Genomic DNA, 13,264 nt, shown 5'->3' with positions numbered 1-13,264 from the left:
CTTGGATTCTTTCCGGTAATCCTTTCACAAACGCGTCGATCTTCTCTTCCTCATCTTCGAATGCTCCCGGACACAATAGGCACAATTCTGTGAATCGTCTTTCGTACGTGGTAATATCAAATCCTTGGGTTCGTAACCCTCTAAGTTCTGTCTTGAGCTTATTGACCTCGGTTCTGGGACGGTACTTCTCGTTCATCAAGTGCTTGAATGCTGACCACGGTAGTGCGTACGCATCGTCTTGTCCCACTTGCTCTAGATAGGTATTCCACCATGTTAACGCAGAACCTGTGAAGGTATGCGTAGCGTACTTCACTTTGTCCTCTTCAGTACACTTACTTATGGCAAACACCGATTCAACCTTCTCGGTCCACCGTTTCAATCCGATCGGTCCTTCGGTTCCATCAAATTCCAAAGGTTTGCAGGCAGTGAATTCTTTGTAGGTGCATCCTACACGATTTCCTGTACTGCTAGATCCAAGGTTATTGTTGGTATGTAGCGCAGCCTGTACTGCGGCTATGTTTGAAGCTAGAAAAGTACGGAATTCCTCTTCATTCATATTCACGGTGTGTCGAGTAGTCGGTGCCATTTCCTTCAAAATAGTTAAATGGAACAAGTTAATCATACAGAATATTAAGAGTAGTTAATAGTATTTCGTAGCATAATATGAACTCATTTATAAAAGCTTTTTCTTCATATTAGCGTTTTATAAGTTTAAATTCGGGTAGTACCTACCCGTTAAGTTCATACTTAGTAGCTAATATACGATTCAACTACTACAATTCTATATGAAAAACTGATTATAATAATATTTCGCGTTCAAACTTTTATACAATATTTTACAAACTTACAATACCGCTTATTTTACATAAAGCATGAAATATAGCACACAATAACTTTGATACAAGATAGTTGTGAAGACAATTCTAGCTAGTACACAAGTCGTTCAGCAAAGGCAATAAAGACACGTAATTCATACGTCCAGAAACAAGTCATGCATTCTGGTTTTACTAGGACTACTTCCCATCCTTGGTCTTGTGCAACATAACCGTTATGGCCGTTGATAAGACAGCGTGTTGTAACGTCATCAAAGGGACGAGGGTTACGTAATGTCCAACAGTCCCGTAATAATCTAAAAACCTCATTTCTTACCCCAATTACCGACTCCGTCACTTGTGGAAACGTTTTGTTTAATAGTTGTAGCCCGATGTTCTTGTTCTCACTTTGGTGAGAAGCGAACATTACTAATCCGTAAGCATAACATGCTTCTTTATGTTGCATGTTAGCCGCTTTTTCTAAATCACGAAGTCCAATATTCGGATATATTGAGTCAAAATAATTTCTTAACCCGTTGCGTAAAATAGCATTTGGGTTCCCCGCAATATATGCGTCAAAGTAAACACATCGTAACTTATGGGTTTCCCAATGTGATATCCCCCATCTTTCAAATGAAAGTCTCTTATAAACCAAGACATTCTTGGAACGTTCTTCGAATGTCTTACAAACTGATCTCGCCTTAAATAGTTGTGCCGAAGAATTCTGGCCGACTCTAGACAAGATTTCATCAATCATGTCTCCGGGTAGGTCTCTTAAAATATTGGGTTGTCTATCCATTTTGTGTTTTTAAACTGTAAAATAGACAAGAGTTAGATTCATAAAAAAATACTTATTAATACAAGCAATTTTTACATATATCATAAAGCATAAGAACACTATATTACATATATTACACCACACGAATACAACTATCTTATTCCGAATCGCTCGTTTCTTCTTCTTCGGTTTTGGTTCGTTTTGCCAAGTTTCTAGGGATATATGATGTTCTCCTAATACGAGCCGTCGTTGTCCACATTGGTTTAGAAAAACCTGGTGGTTTAGAGGTTCCCGGGTCATTGTTACAACTTAAGGACTTCGGGCGTTGACGATACATATAAAGTTCATCGGGGTTGGAATTAGATTTCTCTATTTTTATGCCCTTTCCCTTATTATTTTCTTTTGCCTTTTTAAATTCAGTTGGGGTAATTTCTATAACATCATCGGAATTCTCGTCGGAATCCGATTCATCGGAGAATTGGTAATCCTCCCAATATTTTGCTTCCTTGGCGGAAACACCATTGACCATAATTAACCTTGGTCGGTTGGTTGAGGATTCTCTTTTACTTAACCGTTTTATTATTTCCCCCACCCGTTCTATTTCTTCTTCCGGTTCCGATTCTTCTTCCGGTTCCGATTCTTCTTCCGGTTCCGACTCCTCTTCCGGTTCCTCTTCGGGAACTTGTGAATCAGTCCACGAATCATTCCAATTTACATTTAACTCTTCATTATTATTAGGTGAGTCAATGGGACTTGTTCTAGAGGTAGACATCTATCACATAATATCAAACACGTTAAGAGATTAATATATCACATAATATTCATATGTTAAAAATATATAGTTTCCAACAAAAATGTTAAGCAATCATTTTTAAAGAAAACACGGTCGAAGTCCAGACTCACTAATGCATCCTAATAAACTCGATAAGACACACTAATGCAAATTTTCTGGTTCTCTAAGACCAACGCGCGGATACCAACTGAAATGTCCCGTTCTTATTGATTAAAAACGTTCCATATTAATTGATTTCGTTGCGAGGTTTTGACCTCTATATGAGACGTTTTTCAAAGACTGCATTCATTTTTAAACAAACCATAACCTTTATTTCATCAATAAAGGTTTAAAAAGCTTTACGTAGATTATCAAATAATGATAATCTAAAATATCCTGTTTACACACGACCATTACATAATGGTTTACAATACAAATATGTTACAACAAAATAAGTTTCTTGAATGCAGTTTTTACACAATATCATACAAGCATGGACTCCAAATCTTGTCCTTATTTAAGTATGCGACAGCGGAAGCTCTTAATAATCACCTGAGAATAAACATGCTTAAAACGTCAACAAAAATGTTGGTGAGTTATAGGTTTAACCTATATATATCAAATCGTAATAATAGACCACAAGATTTCATATTTCAATACACATCCCATACATAGAGATAAAAATCATTCATATGGTGAACACCTGGTAACCGACAATAACAAGATACATATATAAGAATATCCCCATCATTCCGGGACACCCTTCGGATATGATATAAATTTCGAAGTACTAAAGCATCCGGTACTTTGGATGGGGTTTGTTAGGCCCAATAGATCTATCTTTAGGATTCGCGTCAATTAGGGTGTCTGTTCCCTAATTCTTAGATTACCAGACTTAATAAAAAGGGGCATATTCGATTTCGATAATTCAACCATAGAATGTAGTTTCACGTACTTGTGTCTATTTTGTAAATCATTTATAAAACCTGCATGTATTCTCATCCCAAAAATATTAGATTTTAAAAGTGGGACTATAACTCACTTTCACAGATTTTTACTTCGTCGGGAAGTAAGACTTGGCCACTGGTTGATTCACGAACCTATAACAATATATACATATATATCAAAGTATGTTCAAAATATATTTACAACACTTTTAATATATTTTGATGTTTTAAGTTTATTAAGTCAGCTGTCCTCGTTAGTAACCTACAACTAGTTGTCCACAGTTAGATGTACAGAAATAAATCGATAAATGTTATCTTGAATCAATCCACGACCCAGTGTATACGTATCTCAGTATTGATCACAACTCAAACTATATATATTTTGGAATCAACCTCAACCCTGTATAGCTAACTCCAACATTCACATATAGAGTGTCTATGGTTGTTCCGAAATATATATAGATGTGTCGACATGATAGGTCGAAACATTGTATACGTGTCTATGGTATCTCAAGATTACATAATATATAATACAAGTTGATTAAGTTATGGTTGGAATAGATTTGTTACCAATTTTCACGTAGCTAAAATGAGAAAAATTATCCAATCTTGTTTTACCCATAACTTCTTCATTTTAAATCCGTTTTGAGTGAATCAAATTGCTATGGTTTCATATTGAACTCTATTTTATGAATCTAAACAAAAAAAGTATAGGTTTCTAGTCGGAAAAATAAGTTACAAGTCGTTTTTGTAAAGGTAGTCATTTCAGTCGAAAGAACGACGTCTAGATGACCATTTTAGAAAACATACTTCCACTTTGAGTTTAACCATAATTTTTGGATATAGTTTCATGTTCATAATAAAAATCATTTTCTCAGAATAACAACTTTTAAATCAAAGTTTATCATAGTTTTTAATTAACTAACCCAAAACAGCCCGCGGTGTTACTACGACGGCGTAAATCCGGTTTTACGGTGTTTTTCGTGTTTCCAGGTTTTAAATCATTAAGTTAGTATATCATATAGATATAGAACATGTGTTTAGTTGATTTTAAAAGTCAAGTTAGAAGGATTAACTTTTGTTTGCGAACAAGTTTAGAATTAACTAAACTATGTTCTAGTGATTACAAGTTTAAACCTTCGAATAAGATAGCTTTATATGTATGAATCGAATGATGTTATGAACATCATTACTACCTTAAGTTCCTTGGATGAACCTACTGGAAAAGAGAAAAATGGATCTAGCTTCAATGGATCCTTGGATGGCTCAAAGTTCTTGAAGCAAAATCATGACACGAAAACAAGTTCAAGTAAGATCATCACTTGAAATAAGATTGTTATAGTTATATAAATTGAACCAAAGTTTGAATATGATTATTACCTTGTATTAGAATGATAACCTACTGTAAGAAACAAAGATTTCTTGAGGTTGGATGATCACCTTACAAGATTGGAAGTGAGCTAGCAAACTTGAAAGTATTCTTGATTTTATGAAACTAGAACTTTTGGAATTTATGAAGAACACTTAGAACTTGAAGATAGAACTTGAGAGAGTTCAATTAGATGAAGAAAATTGAAGAATGAAAGTGTTTGTAGGTGTTTTTGGTCGTTGGTGTATGGATTAGATATAAAGGATATGTAATTTTGTTTTCATGTAAATAAGTCATGAATGATTACTCATATTTTTGTAATCTTATGAGATATTTCATGCTAGTTGCCAAATGATGGTTCCCACATGTGTTAGGTGACTCACATGGGCTGCTAAGAGCTGATCATTGGAGTGTATATACCAATAGTACATACATCTAAAAGCTGTGTATTGTACGAGTACGAATACGGGTGCATACGAGTAGAATTGTTGATGAAACTGAACGAGAATGTAATTGTAAGCATTTTTATTAAGTAGAAGTATTTTGATAAGTGTATTGAAGTCTTTCAAAAGTGTATAAATACATATTAAAACACTACATGTATATACATTTTAACTGAGTCGTTAAGTCATCGTTAGTCGTTACATGTAAGTGTTGTTTTGAAACCTTTAGGTTAACGATCTTGTTAAATGTTGTTAACCCAATGTTTATAATATCAAAAGAGATTTTAAATTATTATATTATCATGATATTATGATGTACGAATATCTCTTAATATGATATATATACATTAAATGTCGTTACAACGATAAACGTTACATATATGTCTCGTTTCAAAATCATTAAGTTAGTAGTCTTGTTTTTACATATGTAGTTCATTGTTAATATAATTAATGATATGTTTACTTATCATAATATCATGTTAACTATATATATAACTATATATATGTCATCATATAGTTTTTTTACAAGTTTTAACGTTCGTGAATCACCGGTCAACTTGGGTGGTCAATTGTCTATATGAAACCTATTTCAATTAATCAAGTCTTAACAAGTTTGATTGCTTAACATGTTGGAAACATTTAATCATGTAAACATCAATCTCAATTAATATATATAAACATGGAAAAATTCGGGTCACTACACAAGTAACTGAAAAATATATTCTACGTTGAGTTGTACCACTGGCATACTTCCCTGTAGCTTGGTAACTAATATTTACAGCGGTATTGTAAACGCGAATCCTGTTGATAGATCTATCGGGCCTGACAACCCCAACCGGACTGGACGACCAGTATTCAACGGTTGCACAGTACTTCATTTCCTGACTACACTTGGTACGGTGTAGTAAGATTTCATAATAAAGGGAATATGCGACGTGATTAAATGTTAAGTATGGTTACCAAGTGCTCAACCACTTAGAATATTTTTATTAAAACGTTTATATATGAAATCTTGTGGTCTATATATATATATATATATATATATATATATATATATTGCTGCCGGCATTAAACCTATATCTCACCAACTTTATGTTGACGTTTTAAACATGTTTATTCTCAGGTGATAATTAGAAGCTTCCGCTGCATTATGTTGAATTTGAGCAGGATCTTGCGTACGCATATATGTGTCAAAAATAAAACTGCATACCCAAGGATTTGTGTTGTAAAATATGCTCGAAATCGTGTTGTTATCATTATTTGTAAAGTTTGTAAGTCAAAGATTATCGCTAAACGATAATCATCTTTTTATTGTCTAAAGCTTGTAACAAAAATAAAGGTTATGGTTTGTAATGTATAATATATGCAGTTTTTCTTTTAAAAATGTCGCATATAGAGGTCAATACCTCGCAATGAAATCATACGTTATCTAACACGTTCTTATGGTTAAGGACGGGTTATGACATGTGGTATCAGAGCGGTGGTCTTAGCGAACCAGGTTTGCATTAGTGTGTCTAACTGATAAGTCGTTAGGATACATTAGTAAGTCTGGACTTTGACCGGATCTGATTTTAAAAACCATTGCTTATCATTGTTGGTTAAAATTTATATGTAAATATTATGTAGTACTAATGGGTTAGTTGTTGTGTGATAGATGTCGGGCTCAAAACTTGTTATCACATTCAGCAACTCCGAATTAGAATCTTCAGATGGTGTTCCAGTCATTAACCTATCCGATGACGAAAATAATATCTTTGGGGAAGACTCACAAATTCCGGATGAACCGACTATAGAGAACCCGGAAAGTGAACCCGAGGAGGAAAGTGAAACCGAGGAGGAAAGTGAACCCGAGGAGGAAAGTGAACCCGAGGAAGAAATACAGGAAATTACAAAAGACGAGTTCGAACTAGGAAAGAAACGAAAGGCTAATGAATTAGAAAATTCAAATCCCGAGTTTAGTAAGGATGATGTGGCACCAACTCCACTAGACACTACCACCCCTATTCCCGCTATTCCTATTCGTTCTATCCCGGCATCCAGTTCTTCAGTCCCACAGCCAAAATATAGGCAGACAGCCAGGATAAGCGTTAAGCGATTCTTTGAACCTAAACGTCCTAGAAAATAGACCAAACGATGCGCTGCCGTATTAAACCATGGGATCATATAATGTTTTGTATAATATTATTAGTGTGGTTTGCTTAATGTTCGATGTAAGATAAGCATATGTAAAATAGTGAAGTATGAAATGCAATAATTTTCCATGGTTAAGTATTATTTAGATTGTAGTAATTGGTTCTGTACATAGCTATTAAGTATGAACATTAACGGGTAGGTACTACCCTAGATATAATTATAAAACGCTAATAAGAAGAAAAGGCTTTTATAATAATACCTGGTTAATATTATTAACAAGCTATAATGTACTATAAATACACACTACATCTATAATATTCCATGTGAATAATTATTTTCTTTCATTAGGAAATGGTGCGATTGAATCGAATGACGGAACAAGAAGTCGAGGAATTCATCAACCAGCGAGTGAACGACAGAATGTTATGGGTCAAGGCTGCAAGAGCTGCTGCAGTTAACCCAAATCCTCGTGTAGGATGCACCTACAAAACTTTTCAAGCTTGCAAGCCCTCATCATTCTGTGGAACGGAAGGACCGATCGGTTTAACCCGATGGATAGAAAAGATGGAGACTGTGTTCAAAATCAGTGGTTGTGATGAAAAAGACATGACCAAGTATGCATCGTGCACTTTACAAGATAGTGCACTCACGTGGTGGAAAAATTACGTGAAGGCTGTAGGAGGAGATGTAGCTTATGATACTCCATGGGAAGAATTCAAAACGATGTTAATCAACGAGTATTGTCCAAGGAACGAGGTTAGGAAGTTAGAAGATGAGTTACGAAGTTTGAAGGTTGTTGGTACTGAAATCACCAACTACAATCAGCGATTCATGGAATTAGTTTTACTATGTCCTGAATTGGTTCCAACCGAAGCACGGAAGATCGAAATGTACAAAGATGGTTTGCCCCCAAAGGTTAAGGCAAACGTTACAGCATCAAAACCTAGGACAATTCATGAAGCTATAACCATGGCGAACGAGCTAATGGATCAGGTCATCTTGGATAAGAAAGCATTCAATACTGAGGTGAAGGTATTGGGTAACAAAAGAAAGTGGAATGGAAATTATGATCGAGGTAACCAACAACAATCTTTTAAGAAACAAGAAACCACGAAAGGTGCGGGTAGTGGTTCAGGCTTTGGTTACAAAGGACAAAGTCCTTTATGCAACCGATGCCACAAACATCACTTTGGTTACTGTAGTGTGTTATGCACCAAGTGTAATCGACAGGGTCATCTTGCTGAAGATTGTAGGGCTCTCGTTACAAATACAAATGGTGCCAAGACTCCTGCCACCAATGCAAATAGAACTGCTTTGGCTACCATTACTTGTTTTGGGTGTGGAAAACAAGGTCACTATAAGAGCCAGTGCCCGAATCCAGAGAAGAATGTCGGACCTGCACGGGGAAGAGCATTTGTTATTAATGCTAGAGAGGCATATGAGGATCCTGAGCTTGTTACGGGTACGTTTACCATTAATAACTTATCAGCATCTATTATAATTGATACTGACGCCGATAGAAGTTACGTGTGTAGAAATTTTTACACTAAATTGAATTGTTCATCATTGCCTTTAGATGCTAAGTACATGATTGAGTTAGCTAATGGTAAACTAATTAAAGCCGATAAAATTTGTCGTGATTGTGAAATAAATTTAGCCGGAGAAACGTTTAAAATTGACTTGATACCCGTAGAATTAGGAAGTTTTGATGTAATAGTCGGCATGGACTGGATGTCCAAAGTAGGAGTTGAAGTTGTGTGTGCCAAGAAGGCAATTCGCATTCCTTGTAAGGATAAAATGCCGGTGATGATTTATGGAGAGAAGGGTGATTCAAAGCTAAAACTCATTAGCTGTTCGAAAGCCAAGAAGTGTTTAGAAAAGGGATGTTATGCTATTCTAGCACATGTTAATAAAGTCGAAAAGAAAGAAAAGTGCATCAACGACGTGCCTGTGGCAAGAGATTTTCCTGAAGTGTTTCCGGAAGAGTTGCCGGGATTACCTCCATTTAGATCTGTAGAATTTCAAATAGATTTAGTACCAGGAGCTGCACCAGTGGCTCGTGCTCCATATAGACTTGCACCGTCCGAGTTAAAAGAACTTCAAAGTCAGTTGAAAGAATTACTGGACCGTGGATTCATACGACCAAGCACTTCACCGTGGGGAGCTCCAATTTTATTCGTCAAGAAGAAAGACGGATCTTTCCGAATGTGTATAGATTATCGTGAATTAAATAAGTTAACTATCAAGAATCGGTATCCACTACCGAGAATTGACGACTTATTTGATCAACTCCAGGGATCATGTGTGTACTCGAAAATTGACCTAAGATCGGGCTATCATCAATTACGTGTCAAAGAAGAAGATATACCGAAAACTGCTTTTCGGACACGCTACGGTCATTACGAATTTTTGGTTATGCCGTTTGGATTGACGAATGCGCCAGCTGTATTCATGGACCTCATGAATCGAGTTTGTAGTCCATATTTAGATAAGTTTGTTATCGTTTTCATTGATGATATTCTTATCTATTCCAAGAGTGAGCAAGATCATGAGCAGCATTTAAGGTTGATATTAGAGTTGTTAAGAAAAGAACAGCTATATGCTAAATTTTCTAAATGTGCTTTCTGGTTGAAAGAAGTGCAATTTCTTGGCCACGTTGTTAGTAGTAAAGGAATTCAGGTCGATCCAGCAAAAACTGAAGCCATTGAAAAATGGGAGACTCCTAAGACACCAACGCAGATACGCCAATTTTTGGGTTTAGCCGGTTATTATAGAAGGTTTATTCAAGATTTTTCCCGAATAGCTAAGCCGTTGACAGTGTTAACGCAAAAAGGGAAGAAATACGAATGGACCTCGGAGCAGGAGGACGCATTTCAAATACTGAAGAAGAAGTTAACTACGGCGCCTATTTTATCGTTACCTGAAGGGAACGATGATTTTGAAATATATTGTGACGCTTCGCGAGAAGGTTTTGGTTGCGTTCTTATGCAACGGAAGAAAGTTATTGCATACGCATCCCGACAATTGAAGATTCACGAGCGGAATTATACGACGCATGATCTAGAACTGGGAGCAGTCGTGTTTGCACTGAAGATGTGGAGACACTACTTGTATGGGGTTAAATGCACTGTGTTTACTGATCATAAAAGCCTTCAACATATTTTCGATCAAAAACAGCTGAACATGAGGCAACGTAGGTGGGTTGAGTTAATAAATGACTATGATTGTGAAATTCGTTATCATCCCGGAAAAGCGAACGTGGTGGCTGACGCTCTAAGCAGAAAGGAACGAGAACCAATTCGAGTTCGAGCAATGAACATAAAAATTTGCATGAATCTCAACTCACAAATCAAAGAAGTTCAACAAGAAGCACTTACTAAAGAAAACATAAGAAAGGAAATTATGAAGAAGTATGAGAAGCAACTCGTTATACGGGAGGATGGAATTCGATATTTTGCAAATCGTATTTGGGTACCGAAGTTGGGTGGATTAAGGAAGTTGATATTGAACGAGGCACATAAGACAAGATACTCGATACATCCTGGAGTGGGAAAGATGTATCAAGATCTTAAGACACATTATTGGTGGCCTAATTTAAAGACAGACGTTGCAACATATGTTGGAGAGTGTTTAACTTGTTCCAAGGTCAAAGCAGAACACCAGAAGCCGTCAGGGTTACTTCAACAACCAGAAATCCCAGAATGGAAATGGGATGGTATTACCATGGATTTCATCACGAAGTTACCAAAGACTGCCTGGGGATACGACACCATTTGGGTGATTGTTGATCGTCTCACCAAGTCTGCACATTTCTTGCCTATAAAGGAAACGGATAGAATGGAGAAACTATTACGATTGTATATAAAGGAAGTTGTTTCAAGGCATGGAATACCTATTTCCATTATATCCGATCGTGATAGTAGATTTACATCAAAGTTCTGGCAATCACTACAGGAGGCCCTAGGAACTCGTTTGGATATGAGTACAGCGTATCATCCGCAAACCGACGGGCAGAGTGAAAGAACGATTCAGACTCTTGAAGACATGCTCAGGGCATGTGTGATCGATTTTGGAAACGGATGGGATAAGGATCTACCATTAGCAGAATTCTCGTATAATAATAGTTATCATGCGAGCATTAAAGCTGCACCATTCGAAGCATTGTATGGAAGGAAGTGTAGATCTCCTATCTGTTGGAATGAAGTAGGAGATCGACAATTAACTGGTCCTGAGATCATACACGAAATGACTGAGAAGATAGTACAAATTAAGGAGAGATTGAAAACAGCCCGTAGTCGCCAAAAGAGCTACGCCGATGTCCGAAGGAAACCATTAGAGTTTCAGATCGGGGACATGGTTATGTTAAAGGTGTCACCATGGAAAGGTGTAATACGCTTCGGAAAAAGGGGTAAACTGAACCCAAGATATGTAGGCCCGTTCAAGATCATCGAACGCATTGGACCGGTAGCTTATCGACTTGAGTTACCGCAACAACTCGCCGGAGTACATAATACATTTCATGTCTCAAACCTTAAGAAGTGTCTTGCAAAGGAAGATCTCACTATTCCTCTTGAGGAAATTCATGTCGACGAGAAACTACAATTCATCGAAGAACCGATCGAAATCATGGATCGTGAAGTTAAACAGCTCAAGCAGAGCAACATACCGATCGTTAAGGTTCGTTGGAGTGCTAGAAGAGGTCCCGAGTTTACTTGGGAACGAGAGGATCAGATGAAACAAAAGTATCCACACTTGTTTCTCGATGACGCAAAATAGGTACAATTTTAAAATTTCGGGACGAAATTTATTTAACGGGGAGGTAATGTAACGACCCACACTTTTTCGATCGTTCTATACTTATAAGATTAATATTTACATAAATTAAACCTTACCAACATGATAAGCAATCCAAATTGTTGAGACTTATGTTTTCGAAAAGAGTTTTACACAACGTTTGACCGTCTAGTTTGACCGATGATATCACGAACTATACAATATATGATAATTATACGTTTGTGTATATATATGTATATATACATATTTAACATGATTTATGAATGTTATAATATCTCATTTTGTATTAATAACAATAAGTTATAAGTATATTTTGAAACTACTAACTTAAGTTTTCAAAACGATAACCATACGTAACGTTATTTGACTTAAATACTTATGACTTATAATGTTTATACATATATCGTATAAGTAATGTATTTAATCACTTTTAAGGACTTAAATACATAAAATCATATAAGTGTATTCACAAAAGATAGCTATATTTGAATCCTCATTCTATTTTTCACAAAATTTCTATACGTATATCTAGAGTATTTGTACTCGTATCATACCTAGCTTCTATACGTATTTACTATTGGTATATACACATCAAATCACCACCTAACCAGCCCTTGTTCAATGCCTTATGTATAAGGTAATTACTTTTGAATGATTGTAAGACTATTACAAAATTACAAACTTGAAATTTGTCCATGTCTACTCCATAATCACGTTTTTTAGGAGTATATATGTATCATCATTTTGATTCATTTTAACTTCCATTTTCTAGCTAAAAACACACACTCTTTCAAGAACCATAAACTCCATAACAATCCAGCAAGTTACCAAGAAGATCTAGCCATAAAAACCTTACTTAATCACCATAAGAAAACCATACAAAAACACTTCAAGAAAACCTTCCAAGAACACAAACTTACTTCCAATCTTTCATCCAATTCCATCACTCTTTTGGTTCTAGGTTCTTACTCCTCTTTTACAGCAACCTTGTCCAAGGAACTTGAGGTAGTAACTATGTTCATAACCTTATTCGATTCATATATATATAGCTATCTTATTTTGTGGTATAAAATCTTAACAACAAGAACATAGTTTGAATGTTTTCAAACTTGTTTGCAAACTAAATAGATCCTTCTAACTTAACTTTTAAAATACTTCAAGACCTGTAATATAACTTAAATATATGTTAATTTAACAAGGTATAACTTGGTTTTTC

This window comes from Rutidosis leptorrhynchoides, chromosome 10 (genome assembly GCF_046630445.1).
Source record: "Rutidosis leptorrhynchoides isolate AG116_Rl617_1_P2 chromosome 10, CSIRO_AGI_Rlap_v1, whole genome shotgun sequence".
Classification (NCBI taxonomy): Eukaryota; Viridiplantae; Streptophyta; class Magnoliopsida; order Asterales; family Asteraceae; genus Rutidosis; species Rutidosis leptorrhynchoides.
Note: the sequence above shows the minus strand (reverse complement) of the source record.